An 11,358-nucleotide genomic window follows, 5' to 3' on the forward strand; every position below is an offset into this window, starting at 1 on the left:
TCAAGTGATGCCTATATGCTTTCTTTTATTAGCTCACCTGAGCACAACGTGCTCATGGTGAGCTTTTGTGATCGCCTTTTTTCCGTCGTCCGTCGTGCGTTGTGCGTCGTGCGGCGTCAACATTTGCCTTGTGAACACTACAGAGGCCACATTTATTGTCTGATCTTCATGAAACTTGGTCAGAATATTTGTCCTATTGATGCCTCGATTGAGTTCGAAACTGGGTCATGCTGGGTCAAAAACTAGGTCACTAGGCCAAAGAAAAGAAAACCCCTGTGAACACTGTAGAAGTCACATTTGATGCCCAATCTTCATGTAACTTTGTCAAAATGTTTGTCTTAATGATATGTTGGTTGAGTGCAAAAATGGTTCCGGTCCGTTGAAAAACATGGCCGCCAGGGGGCGGGGCAGTATTCCTTATATGGCTTTAAAGAAACCTTGTGAACACTCTAGAAGTCAAAATTTTTGCCCAATCATGATATGTCGGACGAGTTCGAAAATGGTCCAGGTCGGTGAAAAAACATGGCCGCCAGGGGGCGGGGCAGTTTTCTCTATATGTATATAGTGAAAACATGTGAACATTCTAGAAGTCACATTTTTGGTCCAATCTTCATGAAATTTAGTCAGAACATGTGTTTTCTGGATATGACGGTTGAGTTTGAAAATGGTTCTGATCGGTAACAAAAACATGGCCACCAGGGGGGGGGGGCATTTTCCTTATATTTATATAGTAAAAACAGCTTGTGAAGTCACATATTTTGCCTAATTATCATACACATTTTTCTAAACATCGATTTTATAGATATCTCGGACGAGTTCGAAAATGGTTCCGGTTGCTTCAAAAACATGGCCACCAGGGGGCGGGGCATTTTTTCTTATATGGCTATATATTGCTTTAGTAAAACCTTGTCAACACTCTAGAGGCCTCACTTATTGTCCGATCTTCATGAAACTTGGTCAGAAGATTTGTCTTAATGATATCTTGGATGAGTTTGAAAATGGTTCCTGTTGGTTGAAAAACATGGCCGCCAAGGGGGGCGGGGCATTTTTCCTTATATAGCTATAGAAAAACCTTGTTAACACTCTAGAGGCCACATTTGTTGTCCGTTTATCATGAAACTTGGTCAGAAGATTTGTCTCAATGATATCTTTGACATGAATGAAAATGGTTCCGGTTGCTTGAAAAACATGGCCACCAGGGGGCGGGGCATTTTTCCTTATATGGTTTCATATTGCTTTTGTAAAACCTTGTTAACACTCTAGAGGCCACATTTATGTTCGATCTTCATGAAACTTTGTCAGAAGATTCATCCTAATTATATTTTGGACGAGTTTGAAAATGGTTTGGATTGCAAATGATATGTTGGATGAGTTCGAAAATGGTCCCAGTTTATGACTGCCAGGGTTGGAGGAAGTTTGCCTTACATGGCCATTTGCCTTGTTAACACCCTAGAGGCCACATTTTGTCTGATCTTCATGAAATTTGATTAGAAGGTTTGTCGCAATGACATCCTGGACAAGTTCCGGTTGGTAGAAAAACATTACCTCCAGGGGGCGGGGCATTATTTCAAATATTGCTTAAGTAAAAACTTGTAAACACTCCTGAGGCCACATTTATTGTTTTTGTCCAATGGCTTAAGTACAACCAATATATCAGATCAAATGTATGCACATTACGACATTCATTATCTTTATGAATTAATATTAATTCTGCTCATAAGATATAGAGTAAAATTTCGAATAAAACATTGTTGGTATATTTGTCCTTTTTAATAATGATTGGGTGGTGTTTAACAACAGTCCAATCTTCATGAAACTTGGTCAGAAGATTTGTCCCAATGATATCTTGGATGAGTTCGAAAATAATTCAGGTTGGTTGAAAAACATGGCGGCCAGGGGGCAGGGCAGTTTTCCTTATATGGCTAAAGCAAAGATCTATTAATATACATGTATATTAATAGATCTTTGGCTAAAGAACAACCAATATACGCTCTGAATCAAATGTATGCATATTATGACATTCATTATCTCCATGCATTTAAATTAATTCTGCATATAAGATATATAGTACAATTTTGAAAAAAACATGTTGATGTTTTTTTCCTGTCTGATGATGCCCAGCTTACAATCTATATGGGACCCATATGGGTCCCATGTGGGCACCTATATGGGCCCAATGTGGGCTGCCAACATGGGACCCAGATGGGGAGTGCAACCGGACTCCATATGGGTCCCATGTATGGGTGCCCCGGTTGCACTCCCGATCTGGGTCCCATGTTTGCAGCCCACATGGGACCCATATAGGTGCCTTTATGGGCCCCACATGGGCAGCCCTTTTACTCAATATGGGCTACATACAGGCAGCCCTTTTACTCAATATGGGCTACATACGGGCAGCCATTGTACTCTGTACCTCAATATGGCTACATACGGGCATCAATGTACTGAATATTGGCTACAAACGGTTAGCATTGTATTCAATATGGGTCCCACACGTACACAGAGCCTGTAAAATTTTGGACACCGCATGATTAGATGCATTAATAGAAATTCAGTTTATGTTAGAAAAAAAATATGTAGGCTGCAAACATGAAATACTGTGTGTTCAAATTGAACATCAGAAAAAGATTCTTGTACGTCATGTACTTCCGTTTTCATTTTTTTAATCTATTTCTTCTTGCTGCAACATAGTGATAGTATAGGGTTTAAGAGGTAAATAGCATTATCCTGCAAGAAATACAACAAGGTTTATGTTAAAAGACTTACAAATTTAGTAATCTCAACTTTTATTCGCATATAGTATTACACACATATACATGGATACATACAAACATACATAGCAGGAGGATCCTACGTTAACCATTCTACCAGAAAATTCTAAAAAAATATGGTGATTCCTTACTTTTTGAATGTAACATCCGCAAAAATATTTTACATGAAATTGCAAACGAAAACATGTTTCTATCTAATGTTCTATCAGCATGCAGTAATGTTACTCATAATCTAGAAACCCAAACCAGCAGTAAAACTATTTTATGGAACAATCAAGACATAACTTCAAACAATAAGACGTTTTTCTTTAAACATTGGTTTGAACGAAACGTTAAATATGTTGACCAGTTATACGACTATAGAATTAAGGACTTCTGTTCTTTTGATTTGTTACATATACGGAAAACCTTCAAGTAATTTCCTGATGTACTACACATTAATACACATTAATCAAAAGCATACCCATGCATTCTAAATCTATTACCATTACAAATAACACACCATGTACTTAAACAACATTCGTAGCAAACATACTTGCAAGACAAAAAAAACGAACCAAATGTTTTATACACTACAAATAAAAAAACCTGCAGAAAACTCCAAAACTCAAATAAATGGCAAATACTTTTTCGAAAACAAGAATTTAAATGGAAACACATATTTATCATGCCATATAAAGCAACTATTGATAGCACACTATTTTCAATGTAAATATACGTCTATAAAATCATAGCTACAAATAATTATCTTTTTAAATGCAACCTATCCAACACAAATTTATGTGATATATTGCAGCGAACATATTGAAACAATAGAACACCTCTTCTGGGAGTGTAAACATATTCAAACTCTATGTAACCAATTGATAATATTTCTAGAGAAACAACAATTTAAAGTTAAACATGTTTGGTTGGTGAGAAACATGTGTTATGCTATTTGAATAGTCTTTATTAAATATTTTAGAAGTTTTATATAGTAATAATTATTTGGCAGAAGATTTCTTAGGAGAGAACAAACTGTTGATAACTTTCATTGTTTGACATCCAATCATGAATGCACTCTTAATTTCTCCATTGACCCTTTTAGCAACTTGCATAACAGTACAAATCAATACCCATCTCAGAGTGATGCTTGTTGTTCTATTTTTAGATTTGCAACTAGGCAGTCTTTGTTGTTCTGGTAGGTGAGTTTATGTAACAGGTCCCAGCTGTTAACTGCATGACCTCAGCCTCAGTTGGAAACTACATTAAAGACTTTTGATGTATGGCCTTTGATTTCTGAGAAGTTTTCATTTTTCCATGCAAACACTTTACTGATTAGGTGTGAATGTTTTGTGTGTTCATAAAAGATTTGTGTTTTAAACAGGATTTGTTGATTTTTTCCTTTATTTATTCATGAAATGTGAATTTTGTGTGTGATTTTCAAACATTTGCCTTGTTAACTCTCTAGAGTTCACATTTATTGTCCAATCTTCATGAAATTTGGGCAAAAGATTGGTCTCAATGATATCTTGGATGAGTTTGAAAATGGTTACGTTTGCTTGAAAAACATGGCTGCCAAGGGACGGGGCATTTTTCCTTATATGGCTATAATTATCTTGTTAACACTCTAGAGGCCACATTTATCGTCTGATCTTCATAAAACTTCTCAATAATATCTTGGACGAGTTTAAAAATGATGCCGGTTGGTTGAAAAACATGGCCGCCAGGGGGCGAGGCATTTTTCCTTATATGGCTATAGTAAAACATTGTTAACACTCTAGAGGCCACATTTATTTTCCGATCTTCAGGAAACTTGGTAAGAAGATTTGTCCCAATGATATCTTGAATGAGTTCAAAAATGGTAACCTTTGCTTGAAAAACATGGCTGCCAAGGGGCGGGGCATTTTTCCTTATATGGCCATATATGGCTATAGTAAAATCTTGTTAACACTCGAGAGGCCACATTTATTGTCCAATCTTCATGAAACTTGGTCAGAATATTCATCCCGATAATATCTTGGACGAGTTCGAAAATGATGCCGGTTGGTTGAAAAACATGGCCGCCAGGGGGGCGGGGCATTTTTCCTTATATGGCTATATATAACTGTAGTAAAATCTTGTTAACACTCTAAAGGCCACATTTATTGTCCAATCTTCATGAAACTTGGTCAGAAGATTCATCCCGATAATGACTTGGTTGCGTTCGAAAATGATGCCGGTTGGTTGAAAAACATGGCCGCCAGTGGGCGGGGCATTTTTCCTTATATGGCTATAGTAAAACCTTGTTAACACTCTAGAGGCCACATTTATTGTCCAATCTTCATGAAATATGGTCAGAAGATTTGTCCTATTGATATCTTGGATGAGTAAGAAAATGGTTATGTTTGCTTGAAAAACATGGCTGCCAAGGGGCGGGGCATTTTTCCTTATATAGCTACATATGGCTATAGTAAAATCTTGTTAACACTCTAGAGGCCACCTTTATAGTCTGATTTTCATGAAACTTGGTCAGAAGATTCATCCCCATAATATCTTGGACGAGTTATAAAATGATACCGGTTGGTTGAAAAACATGGCCACCACGGGGGCGGGGCATTTTCCTTATATGGCTATAGTAAAACCTTGTTAACACTCTAGAGGTCACATTTATTTTGCGATCATCTGGAAACTTGGTCAGAAGATTTGTCTCAATGATATTTTGGATGAGTTCGAAAATGGTTTTGGTTGCTTTAAAAGCATGGCAACCAGGGGCGGGACATTTTTCCTTATATGGCTATAGTAAAAACTTGTTAACACTCTAGAGGCCACATTTATTGTCCAATCTTCATGAAATTTGGTCAGAAGATTGGTCTCAATGATATATTGGATGAGTTCGAAAATAATTATGTTTGATTGAAAAACATGGCTTCCAAGGGGCGGGGTATTTTTCCTTATATGGCTTAAGTAAAATCTTGTTAACACTCTAGAGGCCACATTTACTGTCCGACCTTCATGAAACTTGGTCAGAAGATTCATCCTAATAATATCTTGGACGAGATCAAAAATGATGCTGGTTGGTTGAAAAACATGGCTGCCAGAGGGCGGGGCATTTTTCCTTATATGGCTATAGTAAAACTTTGTTAACACTCTAAAGGCCACATTTATTTTCGATCTTCATGAAACGGGTCAGAAGATTTGTCCCAATAATATCTTGTTATCTCAGGTGAGCGACTTTGGGCCTTTCATGCCCTCTTGTTTTCAAGCTTCTTGTGTTTTTCTATTCTGTAAATAAAGATATCTGAGTAATAATATCTAATAAAGCGAAATAAGTCACGCAACACCCCGTAATTGGCCGTTGATGCAGCTAAGAACTGCGCAGAACTTATCATTCCGGTACAAACACCGCCGGCCCATTATATCAACCAATGATAGCTTGATTTAAATAACAGCGGTTGATACGGTGTGTGTTTTTGAAAGAATTATAAACACGCACACACACACACAGCCGATTCCTTTTCTGATCAAAGGGATCAAAACGGAAAACGCAATACCATTTTACTAAGTGATCAATAGAACTATTATTTCATCATGTTAAGCGAAACAAATGTTGCAAGGAAAATGTTTCATTGTAATATACATATAAATTATATTTCATTATGTTTAATAATGATACGTAATACGCTGTTAATTAAGAAAAATCGTGACAATCGGAAATAAATTAGCCATATTCGCATAGCACACATTTCATGCGGTGAATATGCGACTAACAAGTGACAACAACAACAACACCAATTTCAACCTTTTGTAAATTAAATTATTAACGTAAAAAAACGTAATTTTTAGTACTAATATTGGAGACGGGGTGGGATAGAGGAGTTACACGTTAATGTCAGTACATGAAAATTAATAAAGATGAAAGGGAAATAAATTAAATGAAACATTTAATTTCTTGGGAAAAATATTATAAAGAAAATTAATATGGTTGGCTTGAACACGCAGTTTTCTTTCCAAACATTATAATCACACTTTCATATCCGCGTCATGCGAAAATGGGTCTTATGGTCTTTCGGCCAGCGTAGCTCAAGTTTTAATGTGGTTTGCTTGAGAATTTAATTCAATGCTGGTTACTACCAATACGTTTATTATTATAATTATGCTGTGGTTCCTTCTTTGTTAGACTCAAACCAAGCGAAGGGTAAACATCACACTTTACACTCAACTAGGTGCTCCGTTTTCTTTGTTTACTTCAGTTAGAGGTTTAATCTGTACATAATTCCATTCATAAGGTCCCGGCTTCTGGATATGTAAAGTTTCATTGGTTAGTTATTAATAAGTTTACAAAGGCTTCATGGAAGTTTTTGCGAATAATACGTCTCGCGTAAGTGTATATTTTTGCATAATAAAAATACGACGTCATAGCCGCATGGAGATCACCAATAACTACAGGTATAATATAGACAACGACAAAAAATGCTTTATAATCTCTTATTACGAATATAAAAACAATTAAATATAATAAGAAATATCTTTTAAAAAGATATTCGGCGAACATGCTGACTTTGAAATAAATTTTTTTGTTTCTAAATAATTAAATTGAATAACAAAAGTTAAACAATGGTGTGCGGTTCTTTTTCACTTGTTAATCGCATATTAACCGCGTGAAATGTGTGTTATTAGAGTCAAACCACACATTAGTGCCAGTAAATAACAAATTATGGTACAATAGTTCACATCATATGTGTCCTCACATGGCTTATTCTTAGTTTATTTCTCCACCATCGAAATATATAGTGTGTTAATATTCGAAACATTCAAATCACACTCGATATAAAATTGAATTCATAAAAGCAATTACATCAAACTGACAAATAAGGGTAGCCTATCCGGGCCTTCAGGAACGATTTTCAGACGTGCTGACCGAGTATGACAAACATTTGTGATTAGATAATTAAACGATTTTCCTCTTAACGTGACACTATACTATTTCGGTAGTGTTTTTTTCTCATCTTGAAAACAAAACTGTGTTTATCGATAGTCGATTATGTCTTCCCCTGACGATTTAGTGACCGAGTACAGATCCTGAAATTCAGCGAGATGGATTTTAACGCGTTATTGTAACTGGGCCACAATTTTCTTCTATGTATCGTTTGAACATGCAGAGAGAGGTCCGGAATTCCGTACACTGAACGGTGTTACATCCTTTAAGCTGTGCACAGACACAGTGATGAAGCCAAATTTCAGGGGATTTCTCTCGAATCAGCCTATACCATATTCGAATGTATTAATTCGTGCCTGCTGGCATTGTGTATAGGTCATTTAAGGGGAAAAGCTGTGTGAAACAGCTATGCCAAAAGAGCGCATGGGTGTTCTATACCGATGTTAAGGTCAGAGACTGGTTGACACCGTGTGAACTACTATGGTAACAAGTAATGCATAAACAACAAAGTACGGGTCAACATCAATGTCTTTATGACTACCTAGTTCGTGAGTAAAAAGTACTGCTCGCAGATTTATTTATCTTTTTATTTTCATCAATTATCTTATTGTTTATTTTGAATTGTATATGGTGTCAAAAGTTTTGATAAGGGAATTTCCATCATTAAATTATATTCTTAGTGTGATAGGTATTCAATATTCCCACAACATTCATTTAATATAATGGTGATCTCAAATTTTATTCTATATTAACTGGTTCTCATTATACCATTTTAATCATATTTTAACGCTTTCAGAACGTTTAAAAAGAGACAGGTTGTTGTTATTTTGTTTCCATTATCTCTATAACATAAATATGATGATAAACAGTGCACACACATCTCAACATGTGCGTTAAGACACACTTTTTATAAATCTGATTGGGTTGTGTTCATTTCAAACTTGCGATTTAAAAAGTTATAAGATACTTTAAAAAAATGAGTTTCGTCTAAGATTATGCAATAGCGAACAACTTCGGTGCCTTCAGCGCTTTGATTACATTAGGTTAGCAAACAATCAAGTCACCCGGCAATGTGAACATCTCAACACAGCGTCAATAAAATATTTGATTCATTTAGCAGCGTTCTTGGAAAACCAGGCTAAAGGCATGTGGGATAAGTATCATGCCAGATTAGCCTGTGATCGGTGTGAGATAAGATAAACGGAATTTTTGTTTGGAAGAGACTTGCATCAGAAAAATATTTTACAAAAGCAGAAAGTGTCATCCCTGATTATCCTGAGCAGACTGTACAGGCAAACCTGGGACCAAAGTGTACGCACATGCATTAAGCCTGGTTTTCCCAGATGCCTGCTCAATTGAGGAATGACCAGAGTACATCAGAGACCTCCACTGACCTCCTTACGAAAAAATTGCGAAAATTTGTGGAAGGGAATATTAATAAGGAATTCGCTTAATTTCTTAATTCTCCTGCTATTCCTTTTAAGAGATGCTACCTTTAAAAAAATCAAATTCATTTTTAAACAAATAAACATTGATCAAATGATAAGCATTTTACCCTTTCGTATCTTGGAATTCCCATAGAAAAGTTGATCAAAAATGTTCACTTAAGTATTTCTTTTGTACATTAATGGGCTATGTGAAAGCTGGACACATGCAATATGATGAGAACAAAAGACAAGTTACAAATATCTCTCTATTCTCTTACATTTTATTTTCTTGCATTAATCATGTGTGTAAAAATTGAAAACGCAAAGTTAACAAATAAATATTTAGGCAATAAATATAATGAACATAAACCCATACATTATTGCACTTTGCCATCTGAGAGTATGCATGTTTTGGCAAGCTATATTCAGATATTTATATATATATGACAAGCAACATTTGAAACTGTTTTATATTGTTTATAACATACATGTACACACAGACAAGCCATAATTACGCAAATTTACCAAAACACCACAAAAGTTTTAACGTATTAAAATTAACTTATAAAAGTGTTAGGAAAACGCGATATTCAGCATTAAACAACTATCATGGTAAACATAATTATATGTTTTGAAATTGCATAAATGAACATGGCAACACAATGCTGCCATGGTTGAGTATTCGTTGCTATGTCTTGAACTGGTAAACTCAGCAGTTAATGCGGACATTATTTACAAATCATTATTAACCCATTTATGCCTAACGTCTAGCAAAAAGGCCTTGGCAAACAGCGTAGACCCAGATGACACGCCGCACGATGCGGCGTCTCATCAGGGTCTGCGCTGTTTGCCTAAAGGAATTTTTGTAAGAAATATTCTAAGTATAGAAATAAATATACTAGACATCACTAATTTTGAAAATAAATTGATCCAATTTCGAAGGATGGGAGAGTCCACTAGGCATAAATGGGTTAAGACGATTCTAATGCAGGACAAGTACACTACTTTTTATTATTTTAAATATGCATCCAATAGAATACCACTATTATATTTTACATTGAACTATTCAAATGATAATTGCATGTATATATACAACAATGTATGTCCTAGTATTACCGGTATCTTTCTTGGTAAAACTGCTCAAGTCTATGACTGCAATATCAGTCACACTTAAAATAAAAATTGGGTTGTAATTTGTTGAATCGTCACAGTGAAGCAACAGGGATTGGATTGTTACCTGTTAAAAACTCTTTCAGCACCATGTTGCACACGGCAAAGTCAATGTGATGGACCTACCACCTGTCAGCCACCTGCACAGCAACATGTACTGTGCCAGACTCACGAAGAGGTGACCAGCGCCCCTTCACCCTTTATCACTCAGATACGCATTCTGACAAGTCTGTAGTCTCTTAGGAAAATGTCAAACCCTAAGATACTGACGCCCAGCAAACAGCATAAAACCTTAACAGACTGCGAGTAACTCACAGGCTGTTCTAGTTGTATGCTGGTTTCATAAAGCCATATTCACTTTGCTTCTCAGATCATTTTCATGTTCTTCTGTCCATGTTACATTTTCCAGTATAACTCCGCGAATTGACATCAGAACGCCATAAGGGTTCACAAAAGTTTAAATATTAAAATTGTTAAACCCTTAATAGCTAAAGTCAGATATTTCTAAATTTGCAGTTATTTACAAGAGTTATCCTCCTCGTGCCATAAGGCTAGAGAAATACCAATATTATGACTTCAGCACTACACTTTGGACGTTTCTTTTTATATAGTGATCTGCGGTTTGCTTCTTGACCAAATTGTGTGTCAGTTACCCATCCTTAGCCCGCAAAAGACTGTCATATATACAAAAACCCTTGACTTAGGTCGTAGACAATCGGATGCTGTCGTTTTTGCAGAAATATTGTTTTGCAACACTGTGGAAGGGAATAAAAGTTGAAAAATAATATCAATAACAATTTTGAACAAATATGATCAATGTTATGTTTTTTTTTAATTCAGTAGGTTACACTTTGTTACTTTAATAAACCAATTTAACAGCTGTATCTGTTAAGACCTTTGTAATATTATGCTTATAATAAAGACGACTAATTACAACTGCATGCAATTTCTGAAAATTTTGAAACATTTATTGGGTGGAAATGACTTGCAGTTAGATTTTTGTGTCGAATGAATCGATGTTCATATAAAAAAAATCATAACATATACACTTTAGACTTTTCAAACGCAACACTTGTTCAAATCATTATAGCTC

The sequence above is a fragment of the Dreissena polymorpha genome, chromosome 7, assembly GCF_020536995.1.
Source record: "Dreissena polymorpha isolate Duluth1 chromosome 7, UMN_Dpol_1.0, whole genome shotgun sequence".
Classification (NCBI taxonomy): domain Eukaryota; kingdom Metazoa; phylum Mollusca; class Bivalvia; order Myida; family Dreissenidae; genus Dreissena; species Dreissena polymorpha.